Below are 12056 nucleotides of genomic sequence, written 5' to 3'. Positions count from 1 at the left end.
ATGGGGGTGATGATGGGGATGATGATGATGATTGGGGTGATGAAGATGGGAGTGATGATGTGGCTGATGATGATGGGAGTGATGATGATGGGGAGGGGGTGATGATGATGATGGGGGTGATGATGATGGTGATGATGATGGGGGTGATGATGATGGGGGTGATGAAGATGGGAGTGATGATGATTGGGATGATGATGGGGGTGATGATGATGGGAGCGATGATGATGGGGATGATGATGATGATGGGGGTGATGATGATGGGGGTGATGATGATGGGAGTGATGATGGTGGGGATGATGATGATGATGGGGGTGATGATGATGGGGGTGATGATGGTGGGGGTGATGATGATGGGGGTGATGGGGAAGATGATGGGGGTGATGAAGATGGGGATGTGATGATTATGGGGGTGATGCTGATGGGATGATGATGATGGGGATTAATGATGGGGGTGATGATGATGGGAGTGATGATGATGGGGATGATGATGATGATGGGGGTGATGATGATGATGGGGTTGATGATGATGGGGATGATGATGATGATGGGGGTGATGATGATGATGGGGGTGATGATAATGGGGGTGATGATGATGGGGATGATGATGATGATGGGGGTGATGATGATGATGATGGGGGTGATGATGATGGGGGTGATGATAATGGGGGTGATGATGGGGGTGATGATGATGGGGGGGATGATGATGGGGATGATGATGATGGGGGTGATGATGATGGGATGGATGATAATGGGGGTGATGATGATGGGGATGATGATGATGATGGGGGTGATGATGATGGGGTGATGATGGGGGTGATGATGGGGGTGATAATGGGGGTGATGATGATGGGGGTGATGATGATGGGGGTGATGATGGGGATGATGATGATGATTGGGGTGATGAAGATGGGAGTGATGATGATGGGGCTGATGATGATGGGAGTGATGATGATGGGGAGGGGGTGATGATGATGATGGGGGTGATGATGATGGTGATGATGATGGGGGTGATGATGATGGGGGTGATGAAGATGGGAGTGATGATGATTGGGATGATGATGGGGGTGATGATGATGGGAGCGATGATGATGGGGATGATGATGATGATGGGGGTGATGATGATGGGGGTGATGATGATGGGAGTGATGATGGTGGGGATGATGATGATGATGGGGGTGATGATGATGGGGGTGATGATGGTGGGGGTGATGATGATGGGGGTGATGGGGAAGATGATGGGGGTGATGAAGATGGGGATGTGATGATTATGGGGGTGATGCTGATGGGATGATGATGATGGGGATTAATGATGGGGGTGATGATGATGGGAGTGATGATGATGGGGATGATGATGATGATGGGGGTGATGATGATGATGGGGTTGATGATGATGGGGATGATGATGATGATGGGGGTGATGATGATGATGGGGGTGATGATAATGGGGGTGATGATGATGGGGGTGATGATGATGATAGGGGTGATGATGATGATAGGGGTGTTGATGATGGGGGTGAAGATGGGGATGATGATGATGGGGATGATGATGGGGATGATGATGATGATAGGGGTGATGATCCCCATCATCATCATCATCATCCCCATCATCACCACCATCATCATCACCCTCATCATCATCACCCCCATCATCATCATCACCCCCATCATCATCATACACCCCCATCATCATTACCCCTATCATCATCATCACCCCCATCATCATTACCCCCATCATCATCATCATCCCCATCATCATCACCCCCATTATCATCCATCCCATCATCATCACCCCCATCATCATCATCACCCCATCATCATTATCACCCCCATCATCATCACCCCCATCATCATCATCACCCCCATCATCATTATAGACCCCAATCATCACCCCATCATCATCACCCCCATCATCATCATCACCCCCATCATCATTATAGACCCCAATCATCACCCCATCATCACTCCCATTATCATCACCCCCATCATCATCATCACCCCCATCATCATCACCCCCATCATCATCAGCCTCAGACATCAGCACATACCATACCAAAGCACGTTGCTATGCTGCACGTGTTATACACGGCCGGTGCGGATCGGAGAGAGAGGGGGGATAATGCGTGGGAACGAAATGATATTTTGTGGGAACGAAAGAGTATTTCGTGGGAACAAAATAATAATGCACAGAGAATTTCGCAGGTCAAAGGTCACAGCTCATTAAATATGTGAGTTGATTTCCACGCAATAACTCGAACAATATCTAATGAATTTTAATAATATTTGGTGTGTAGGTAGATGACACCATAATACAGGCTAAGTTCGAAATTGGAGTCCAAAGGTCACAGCTCATTAAATATGCGAGTTTTTTTCCACGCAATAACTCGAAAAATATCTAATGAATTTTAAAAGTATTTGGTGTGTAGGTAAATGACACAAAATAACAGGCTAAGTTTGAATTCAGAGTCCGCTGTTCAAAGGTCACATCTCATTAAATATACGAGTTTGTTTCCGCATGATAACTTATGGAAGATTCAAAGATTAAAAAAAAAATTGGGTGTGTAGGTAGATGACACCAAAATACAGGCTAAGTTCAAATTCAAAGGTCAAAGGTCACAGCTCATTATATATGCAAGCTGGTTCAAAGGTCTCAATTTGTTCATTGGTTGATACACACCAAAAACTGTGGTGTTAACCGATGTACATAGAGGAACACACCAGTCATTTTACCCCGGTATTAAATTGACAGTATTAGGTGTTATTACAACATTTTTGGTTGTTACATTTAAAGTGGTGTTACATTCAATCTCTAGTGTGTAATTTTAGCACTTCAGTGTGTGGTCCTCTATAGACACCTACTGGTGTCAGGTTTAACACCACAGTTTTTACAGTGTAGCAAGTTGAAAATACAAAATTAATAGTGAGATGGTGCACCCGTGATACATGACGATTCCGGGTTTTTATGCCCCCGCAGACGAAGTCCGTAGGGGGCATTAAGCGTTGCCCTTGTCCGTCCATCTGTCCGTCCCCCCATTTGGTTTCCAAGCAATAACTCAAAAAATATTTAATGGATTTCAAAACTGTTTGGTGTGTAGGTAGATGACACTAAAATACAGGCTAAGTTCGAATTCGGAGTCTGCAGGTCAAAGGTCGCAGCTCATTAAGTATGCAAGTTGGTTTCCAGCTCATTAAATATGCAAGTTGGAGTCTGCATGTAGGTCAAAGGTCACATCTCATTAAATATGCGAGTTGGTTTCCGCGCAAAAACTCGAAAAAATATTTAATGGATTTTAAAAAATGTTGGTGTATAGGCAGATGACACCAAAATACAGGCTAAGTTTGAATTCGGAGTCCGCAGGTCAAAGGTCACAGCTCGTTAAGTAAGCGAGTTGGATCCGCGCAAAAACTCGAAAAATATTTAATGGATTAAATTTTTTTGGTATGTAGGTAGATGACACCAAAATACAGGCAAAGTTTGAATTCGGAGACCGCTGTTCAAAGGTCACATCTCATTAAATATACGAATTTGTTTCATCATAACTTTGAAAGTTTATGGATCTGACTCATGAAACTTGGACATAAGAGTAATCAGGTATCACTGAACATCCTGTGCAAGTTTTAGGTCACATGTTCAAGGTCAAAGGTCATGTAAGGTCAATGAACTTTGGCCATGTTGGGGGTATATTTTGAATTACCATCATATCTCTGTAAGTGTATTGGTCTAGTTCATAAAACGTGGACGTAAGAGTAACCAAGTATCACTGAACATCTTGTGCGAGTTATAGTAGTTTTCAAAGTCAGCACTGCTGCTATATTGAATCGCGTGATGCAGGTAAGACCGCCAGAGGCATTCCACTTGTTACTCTAATCTCGATATGCTCTCCAAATCATGAAGCAATGTAAGTATTTTTATAACACTTTTCATTTGCTTTCATCCAACATGCAGATTTAAGTTATCGGAACAAGGCATTACGACTGGAACATGAAGGCAAGCAATGCAGAGGAAGAAATATTATCTTTTATGGTGAACTCTGCGGACATCCCAATACTTTTTCAGATGCCCCCAGTTAAGTCATCAATTGAACTTTCCAAGAAGAGGGAAGAGGACCTATGGAAAGATATCCGCCCATTTTTAGATGAGGAAAAGGTAGATCTTCTCAGCATGTTCTGACCAATGCGGTGATGTCTCTTAAAGGGGAATCCAGCCTTGGCCATAAAATGTTGTGTTGGGAAGGAGAAAAATAAATTAAACAGAATGGTGAAAGTTTGAAAGAAATCGGACAAGCAATAAGAAAGTAATGGCTGCTTTAAAATTGAGATCACTAATACTATGTAGATTTCAAATTGGCAACTGGGTAAGTAAATTATGACAAGGGGCAAGGACAACTTTCCCATAGGCCAAGTACTTTATTATCAGGGATTTGTGGTTTTCTCCTAAGAACCCAATCCCCTGGGGCAGTAATCTAAATATAACCCAGGTAGTATATTGTTTTATGTCCTCATGAAAGAAAAATATAATTTGAAGTAAGACTTTTGGGGGAAATGACATTTTAGCCATAATATGTATTGGAGTACATGGAAGAGTAGTCCTTGCCTTACATCACTATGACATCCCATATGCGGCCAATTTGAAGTCTCCATGAGTATAGTGATTACCAATATTTACAACTTTTAAAAATTCATAACTTTCTTGTTGTTTGTCCAATATTGTTCAAACTTTCACCTATCAACTTGTCTGATTTTTCTTTTCCTTATAAAAAGAAGTTTTTATTTGGGTTGGATTCCCCTTTAAGGTCTTAAAAGCGACTCGGGCTTAACGTGTAACTCGCCGGGTAAGTTCGCGAAAAAGTGTTCTATTGCAAATATAATGTACGCGCGCGCACTGAATGGGGAGTTTGTGCGAGAAAATCAATTCAGTACCGTACACGGTACCATCAATTTTCCATAAAATACGTGAGTATTATTGAAAGAATCGTACTATATATCAGTTATGTAACGTTAGGGAGTAATTATATAACTGCGGGCGTGAATTTATACAATCCAATGCACTTCATTCGATATTTGTATGTAATAACATCGCCAACAAATATTGCGATGATTGCTTTGAATACTCTTGCCTTGGCTGCTCTATCTGTCTCTAGATAGCGGTGTGACGCTGACAGTGCATGCGGAGAGTTCCGGCGAATGACTAACCTGAATTTCGTTTAGGTTTATCATGTTTATACGGTTTCCAAATAGGCGGAACGGGTCATATCGCCATGGATTAACTGTGTTACGGTGTTTGGGTTACAAGTTCTATCCTCGACATTTGCCAATACATGCATGCTGACTGTCAAGTTGACTCTCTTCTGTTATTCAAGAATAGATCTTGTTACAGCAGTGTAATTAATTGGCTGTCTGTGTACCTCTGGCTCTAGACCAAAAGTTTTGGTCTCTGTAACTTATATTGGTTGAACTCCGTTGTGGCTCCACTCACCAAATACAGAGACCGAAGTTCTAATTCAATCTGTACAGGGACTCAATGGCCATATGTTTATTTATTAAGTTGAATAAACCAGGGAAGTGGGAGTTGCATGACAGCCGAAATAAGTCACTGTTTTTCCCTCCTTTTAATTTTTTTAAGGTTGTTTTTTTATCCTTTATTAATGGGGCAAAACCAGTGATGGGGCTGGGATAATTAAGCTGGATTTGCTGGCTTACCTGCTTCAGCTTAACAATATGGGTTTGGAGCTCATGAACCTACCAATTTCCATACTTAAATGTGGAATCTTTAACTAGATTCTGGAACAATTATGGTTGACCTGAGAGAGGGGGCAGTGGTTGATACACAGCAAAAACTGTGGTGTTAACCGGTGTACATAGAGGAACACACCAGTCATTTTACACCGGTGTTAAATTGACAGTGTTAGGTGTTATTACAACACTTTTGGTTGTTACACTTACACTAGCTGGTGTGACATTCAATCTCTAGTGTGTAGGCATTAGGTGTAGGCAGATGTACAGAGCCCACCAGGTGACATGAAGGAGAAAAAATTCTCTGTGCATTATTTCGTTCCCTCGAAATACTATTTCGTTCCCTCGAAATATTATTTCGTTCCCTCAAAATACTATTTCGTTCCAACGCAATACTATTTCGTTCCCACGCAATATTATTTCGTTCCCACGCAATATTATTTCGTTCCCACGCAATATTATTTCGTTCCAACAAAATATTTATTTTCCACGAAATATTATTTCGTTCCCACGCAATATTATCCCCCCTCTCCAATCTGCACGGTCCGTGTATAACACATGCAGCATAGCGTCATGCTTTGGTATGGTATGCGCTGATGTCTGAGGATGATGATGCTGGGGGTGATAATGATGGGGGTGATGATGATGGGGGTGATGATGGGGGTGATGATGATGGGGGTGATGATGATGGGGATGATGATGATGGGGGTGATGATGATGATGGGATGGATGATAATGGGGGTGATGATGATGGGGATGATGATGATGATGGGGGTGATAATGGGGGTGATGATGGGGGTGATAATGGGGGTGATGATGATGGGGGTGATGATGATGGGGGTGATGATGATGGGGATGATGATGATGTTGGGGGTGATGATGATGGGGGTGATGAAGATGGGAGTGATGATGATGGGGGTGATGATGATGGGAGTGATGATGATGGGGAGGGGGTGAAGATGATGATGGGGGTGATGATGATGGTGATGATGATGGGGGTGATGAAGATGGGAGTGATGATGATGGGGATGATGATGATGGGGGTGATGATGATGGGAGTGATGATGATGGGGATGATGATGATGATGGGGATGATGATGATGATGGGGGTGATGATGATTGGGGTGATGATGATGGGGGTGATGATGATGGGGGTGATGATGATGGGGATGATGGTGATGGGGTGATGATGATGGGAGCGATGATGATGAGGATGATGATGATGATGGGGATGATGATGATGATGGGGGTGATGATGATGATGATGGGGGTGATGATGATGGGGGTGATGATAATGGGGATGATGATGATGATGGGGGTGATGATGATGGGGGTGATGATGATGGGAGTGATGATGATGGGGAGGGGGTGATGATGATGATGGGGGTGATGATGATGGTGATGATGATGGGGGTGATGATGATGGGGGTGATGAAGATGGGAGTGATGATGATGGGGATGATGATGATGGGGGTGATGATGATGGGAGTGATGATGATGGGGATGATGATGATGATTGGGATGATGATGATGATGGGAGTGATGATGATGATGGGGGTGATGATGATGGGGGTGATGATGGGGGTGATGATGATGGGGGTGATAATGGGGTGATGATGATGGGGGTGATGATGATGGGGGTGATGATGATGGGGATGATGATGATGATGGGGGTGATGATGATGGGAGTGATGATGATGGGGGTGATGATAATGGGAGTGATGATGGGAGCAATGATGATGGGGATGAAGATGATGATGGGGGTGATGATGATGGGAGTGATGATGATGGGGGTGATGATGATTGGGGTGATGATGATGGGGGTGATGATGATGGGAGCGATGATGATGGGGATGATGATGATGATGGGGGTGATGATGATGATGATGGGGGTGATGATGATGGGGGTGATGATAATGGGGATTATGATGATGGGGGTGATGATGATGATGGGGGTGATGATGATGATGATGAGGGTGATGATGATGGGGGTGATGATGATGGGGGTGATGATGGGGGTGATGATGATGGGGGTGATGATGATGGGATGGATGATAATGGGGGTGATGATGATGGGGATGATGATGATGATGGGGGTGATGATGATGGGGTGATGATGGGGGTGATGATGGGGGTGATAATGGGGGTGATGATGATTGGGGTGATGATGATGGGGGTGATGATGGGGATGATGATGATGATTGGGGTGATGATGATGGGGGTGATGAAGATGGGAGTGATGATGATGGGGATGATGATGATGATGGGGGTGATGATGATTGGGGTGATGATGATGGGGGTGATGATGATGGTGATGATGATGGGGGTGATGATGATGGGGGTGATGAAGATGGGAGTGATGATGATTGGGATGATGATGGGGGTGATGATGATGGGGGTGATGATGATGGGAGTGATGATGATGGGGATGATGATGATGATGGGGATGATGATGATGATGGGAGTGATGATGATGGGGGTGATGATGATGGGGGTGATGATGATGGGGGTGATAATGGGGTGATGATGATGGGGGTGATGATGATGGGGGTGATGATGATGGGGATGATGATGATGATGGGGGTGATGATGATGGGAGTGATGATGATGGGGGTGATGATAATGGGAGTGATGATGGGAGCAATGATGATGGGGATGATGATGATGATGGGGGTGATGATGATGGGAGTGATGATGATGGGGGTGATGATGATTGGGGTGATGATGATGGGGGTGATGATGATGGGAGCGATGATGATGGGGATGATGATGATGATGGGGGTGATGATGATGATGATGGGGGTGATGATGATGGGGGTGATGATAATGGGGGTGATGATGGGGGTGATGATGATGGGGGTGATGATGATGGGGATGATGATGATGGGGGTGATGATGATGGGATGGATGATAATGGAGGTGATGATGATGGGGATGATGATGATGATGGGGGTGATGATGATGGGGTGATGATGGGGGTGATGATGGGGGTGATAATGGGGGTGATGATGATGGGGGTGATGATGATGGGGGTGATGATGGGGATGATGATGATGATTGGGGTGATGAAGATGGGAGTGATGATGTGGCTGATGATGATGGGAGTGATGATGATGGGGAGGGGGTTATGATGATGATGGGGGTGATGATGATGGTGATGATGATGGGGGTGATGATGATGGGGGTGATGAAGATGGGAGTGATGATGATTGGGATGATGATGGGGGTGATGATGATGGGAGCGATGATGATGGGGATGATGATGATGATGGGGGTGATGATGATGGGGGTGATGATGATGGGAGTGATGATGGTGGGGATGATGATGATGATGGGGGTGATGATGATGGGGGTGATGATGGTGGGGGTGATGATGATGGGGGTGATGGGGAAGATGATGGGGGTGATGAAGATGGGGATGTGATGATTATGGGGGTGATGCTGATGGGATGATGATGATGGGGATTAATGATGGGGGTGATGATGATGGGAGTGATGATGATGGGGATGATGATGATGATGGGGGTGATGATGATGATGGGGTTGATGATGATGGGGATGATGATGATGATGGGGGTGATGATGATGATGGGGGTGATGATAATGGGGGTGATGATGATGGGGATGATGATGATGATGGGGGTGATGATGATGATGATGGGGGTGATGATGATGGGGGTGATGATAATGGGGGTGATGATGGGGGTGATGATGATGGGGGTGATGATGATGGGGATGATGATGATGGGGGTGATGATGATGGGATGGATGATAATGGGGGTGATGATGATGGGAGTGATGATGATGGGGAGGGGGTTATGATGATGATGGGGGTGATGATGATGGTGATGATGATGGGGGTGATGATGATGGGGGTGATGAAGATGGGAGTGATGATGATTGGGATGATGATGGGGGTGATGATGATGGGAGCGATGATGATGGGGATGATGATGATGATGGGGGTGATGATGATGGGGGTGATGATGATGGGAGTGATGATGGTGGGGATGATGATGATGATGGGGGTGATGATGATGGGGGTGATGATGGTGGGGGTGATGATGATGGGGGTGATGGGGAAGATGATGGGGGTGATGAAGATGGGGATGTGATGATTATGGGGGTGATGCTGATGGGATGATGATGATGGGGATTAATGATGGGGGTGATGATGATGGGAGTGATGATGATGGGGATGATGATGATGATGGGGGTGATGATGATGATGGGGTTGATGATGATGGGGATGATGATGATGATGGGGGTGATGATGATGATGGGGGTGATGATAATGGGGGTGATGATGATGGGGATGATGATGATGATGGGGGTGATGATGATGATGATGGGGGTGATGATGATGGGGGTGATGATAATGGGGGTGATGATGGGGGTGATGATGATGGGGGTGATGATGATGGGGATGATGATGATGGGGGTGATGATGATGGGATGGATGATAATGGGGGTGATGATGATGGGGATGATGATGATGATGGGGGTGATGATGATGGGGTGATGATGGGGGTGATGATGGGGGTGATAATGGGGGTGATGATGATGGGGGTGATGATGATGGGGGTGATGATGGGGATGATGATGATGATTGGGGTGATGAAGATGGGAGTGATGATGATGGGGCTGATGATGATGGGAGTGATGATGATGGGGAGGGGGTGATGATGATGGGGGTGATGATGATGGTGATGATGATGGGGGTGATGATGATGGGGGTGATGAAGATGGGAGTGATGATGATTGGGATGATGATGGGGGTGATGATGATGGGAGCGATGATGATGGGGATGATGATGATGATGGGGGTGATGATGATGGGGGTGATGATGATGGGAGTGATGATGGTGGGGATGATGATGATGATGGGGGTGATGATGATGGGGTTGATGATGGTGGGGGTGATGATGATGGGGGTGATTGGGAAGATGATGGGGGTGATGAAGATGGGGATGTGATGATTATGGGGGTGATGCTGATGGGATGATGATGATGGGGATTAATGATGGGGGTGATGATGATGGGAGTGATGATGATGGGGATGATGATGATGATGGGGGTGATGATGATGATGGGGTTGATGATGATGGGGATGATGATGATGATGGGGGTGATGATGATGATGGGGGTGATGATAATGGGGGTGATGATGATGGGGGTGATGATGATGATAGGGGTGATGATGATGATAGGGGTGTTGATGATGGGGGTGAAGATGGGGATGATGATGATGGGGATGATGATGGGGATGATGATGATGATAGGGGTGATGATCCCCATCATCATCATCATCATCCCCATCATCACCACCATCATCATCACCCTCATCATCATCACCCCCATCATCATCATCACCCCCATCATCATCATACACCCCCATCATCATTACCCCTATCATCATCATCACCCCCATCATCATTACCCCCATCATCATCATCATCCCCATCATCATCACCCCCATTATCATCCATCCCATCATCATCACCCCCATCATCATCATCACCCCATCATCATTATCACCCCCATCATCATCACCCCCATCATCATCATCACCCCCATCATCATTATAGACCCCAATCATCACCCCATCATCATCACCCCCATCATCATCATCACCCCCATCATCATTATAGACCCCAATCATCACCCCATCATCACTCCCATTATCATCACCCCCATCATCATCATCACCCCCATCATCATCACCCCCATCATCATCAGCCTCAGACATCAGCACATACCATACCAAAGCACGTTGCTATGCTGCACGTGTTATACACGGCCGGTGCGGATCGGAGAGAGAGGGGGGATAATGCGTGGGAACGAAATGATATTTTGTGGGAACGAAAGAGTATTTCGTGGGAACGAAATAATATTGCGTGGGAACGAAATAGTATTTCGTGGGAACAAAATAGAATTTCGAGGGAACAAAATAATAATGCACAGAGAATTTCGCAGGTCAAAGGTCACAGCTCATTAAATATGTGAGTTGATTTCCACGCAATAACTCGAACAATATCTAATGAATTTTAATAATATTTGGTGTGTAGGTAGATGACACCATAATACAGGCTAAGTTCGAAATTGGAGTCCAAAGGTCACAGCTCATTAAATATGCGAGTTTTTTTCCACGCAATAACTCGAAAAATATCTAATGAATTTTAAAAGTATTTGGTGTGTAGGTAAATGACACAAAATAACAGGCTAAGTTTGAATTCAGAGTCCGCTGTTCAAAGGTCACATCTCATTAAATATACGAGTTTGTTTCCGCATGATAACTTATGGAAGATTCAAAGATTAAAAAAAAA

This window comes from Lytechinus pictus, chromosome 8 (genome assembly GCF_037042905.1).
Source record: "Lytechinus pictus isolate F3 Inbred chromosome 8, Lp3.0, whole genome shotgun sequence".
Taxonomy (NCBI): domain Eukaryota; kingdom Metazoa; phylum Echinodermata; class Echinoidea; order Temnopleuroida; family Toxopneustidae; genus Lytechinus; species Lytechinus pictus.
Note: the sequence above shows the minus strand (reverse complement) of the source record.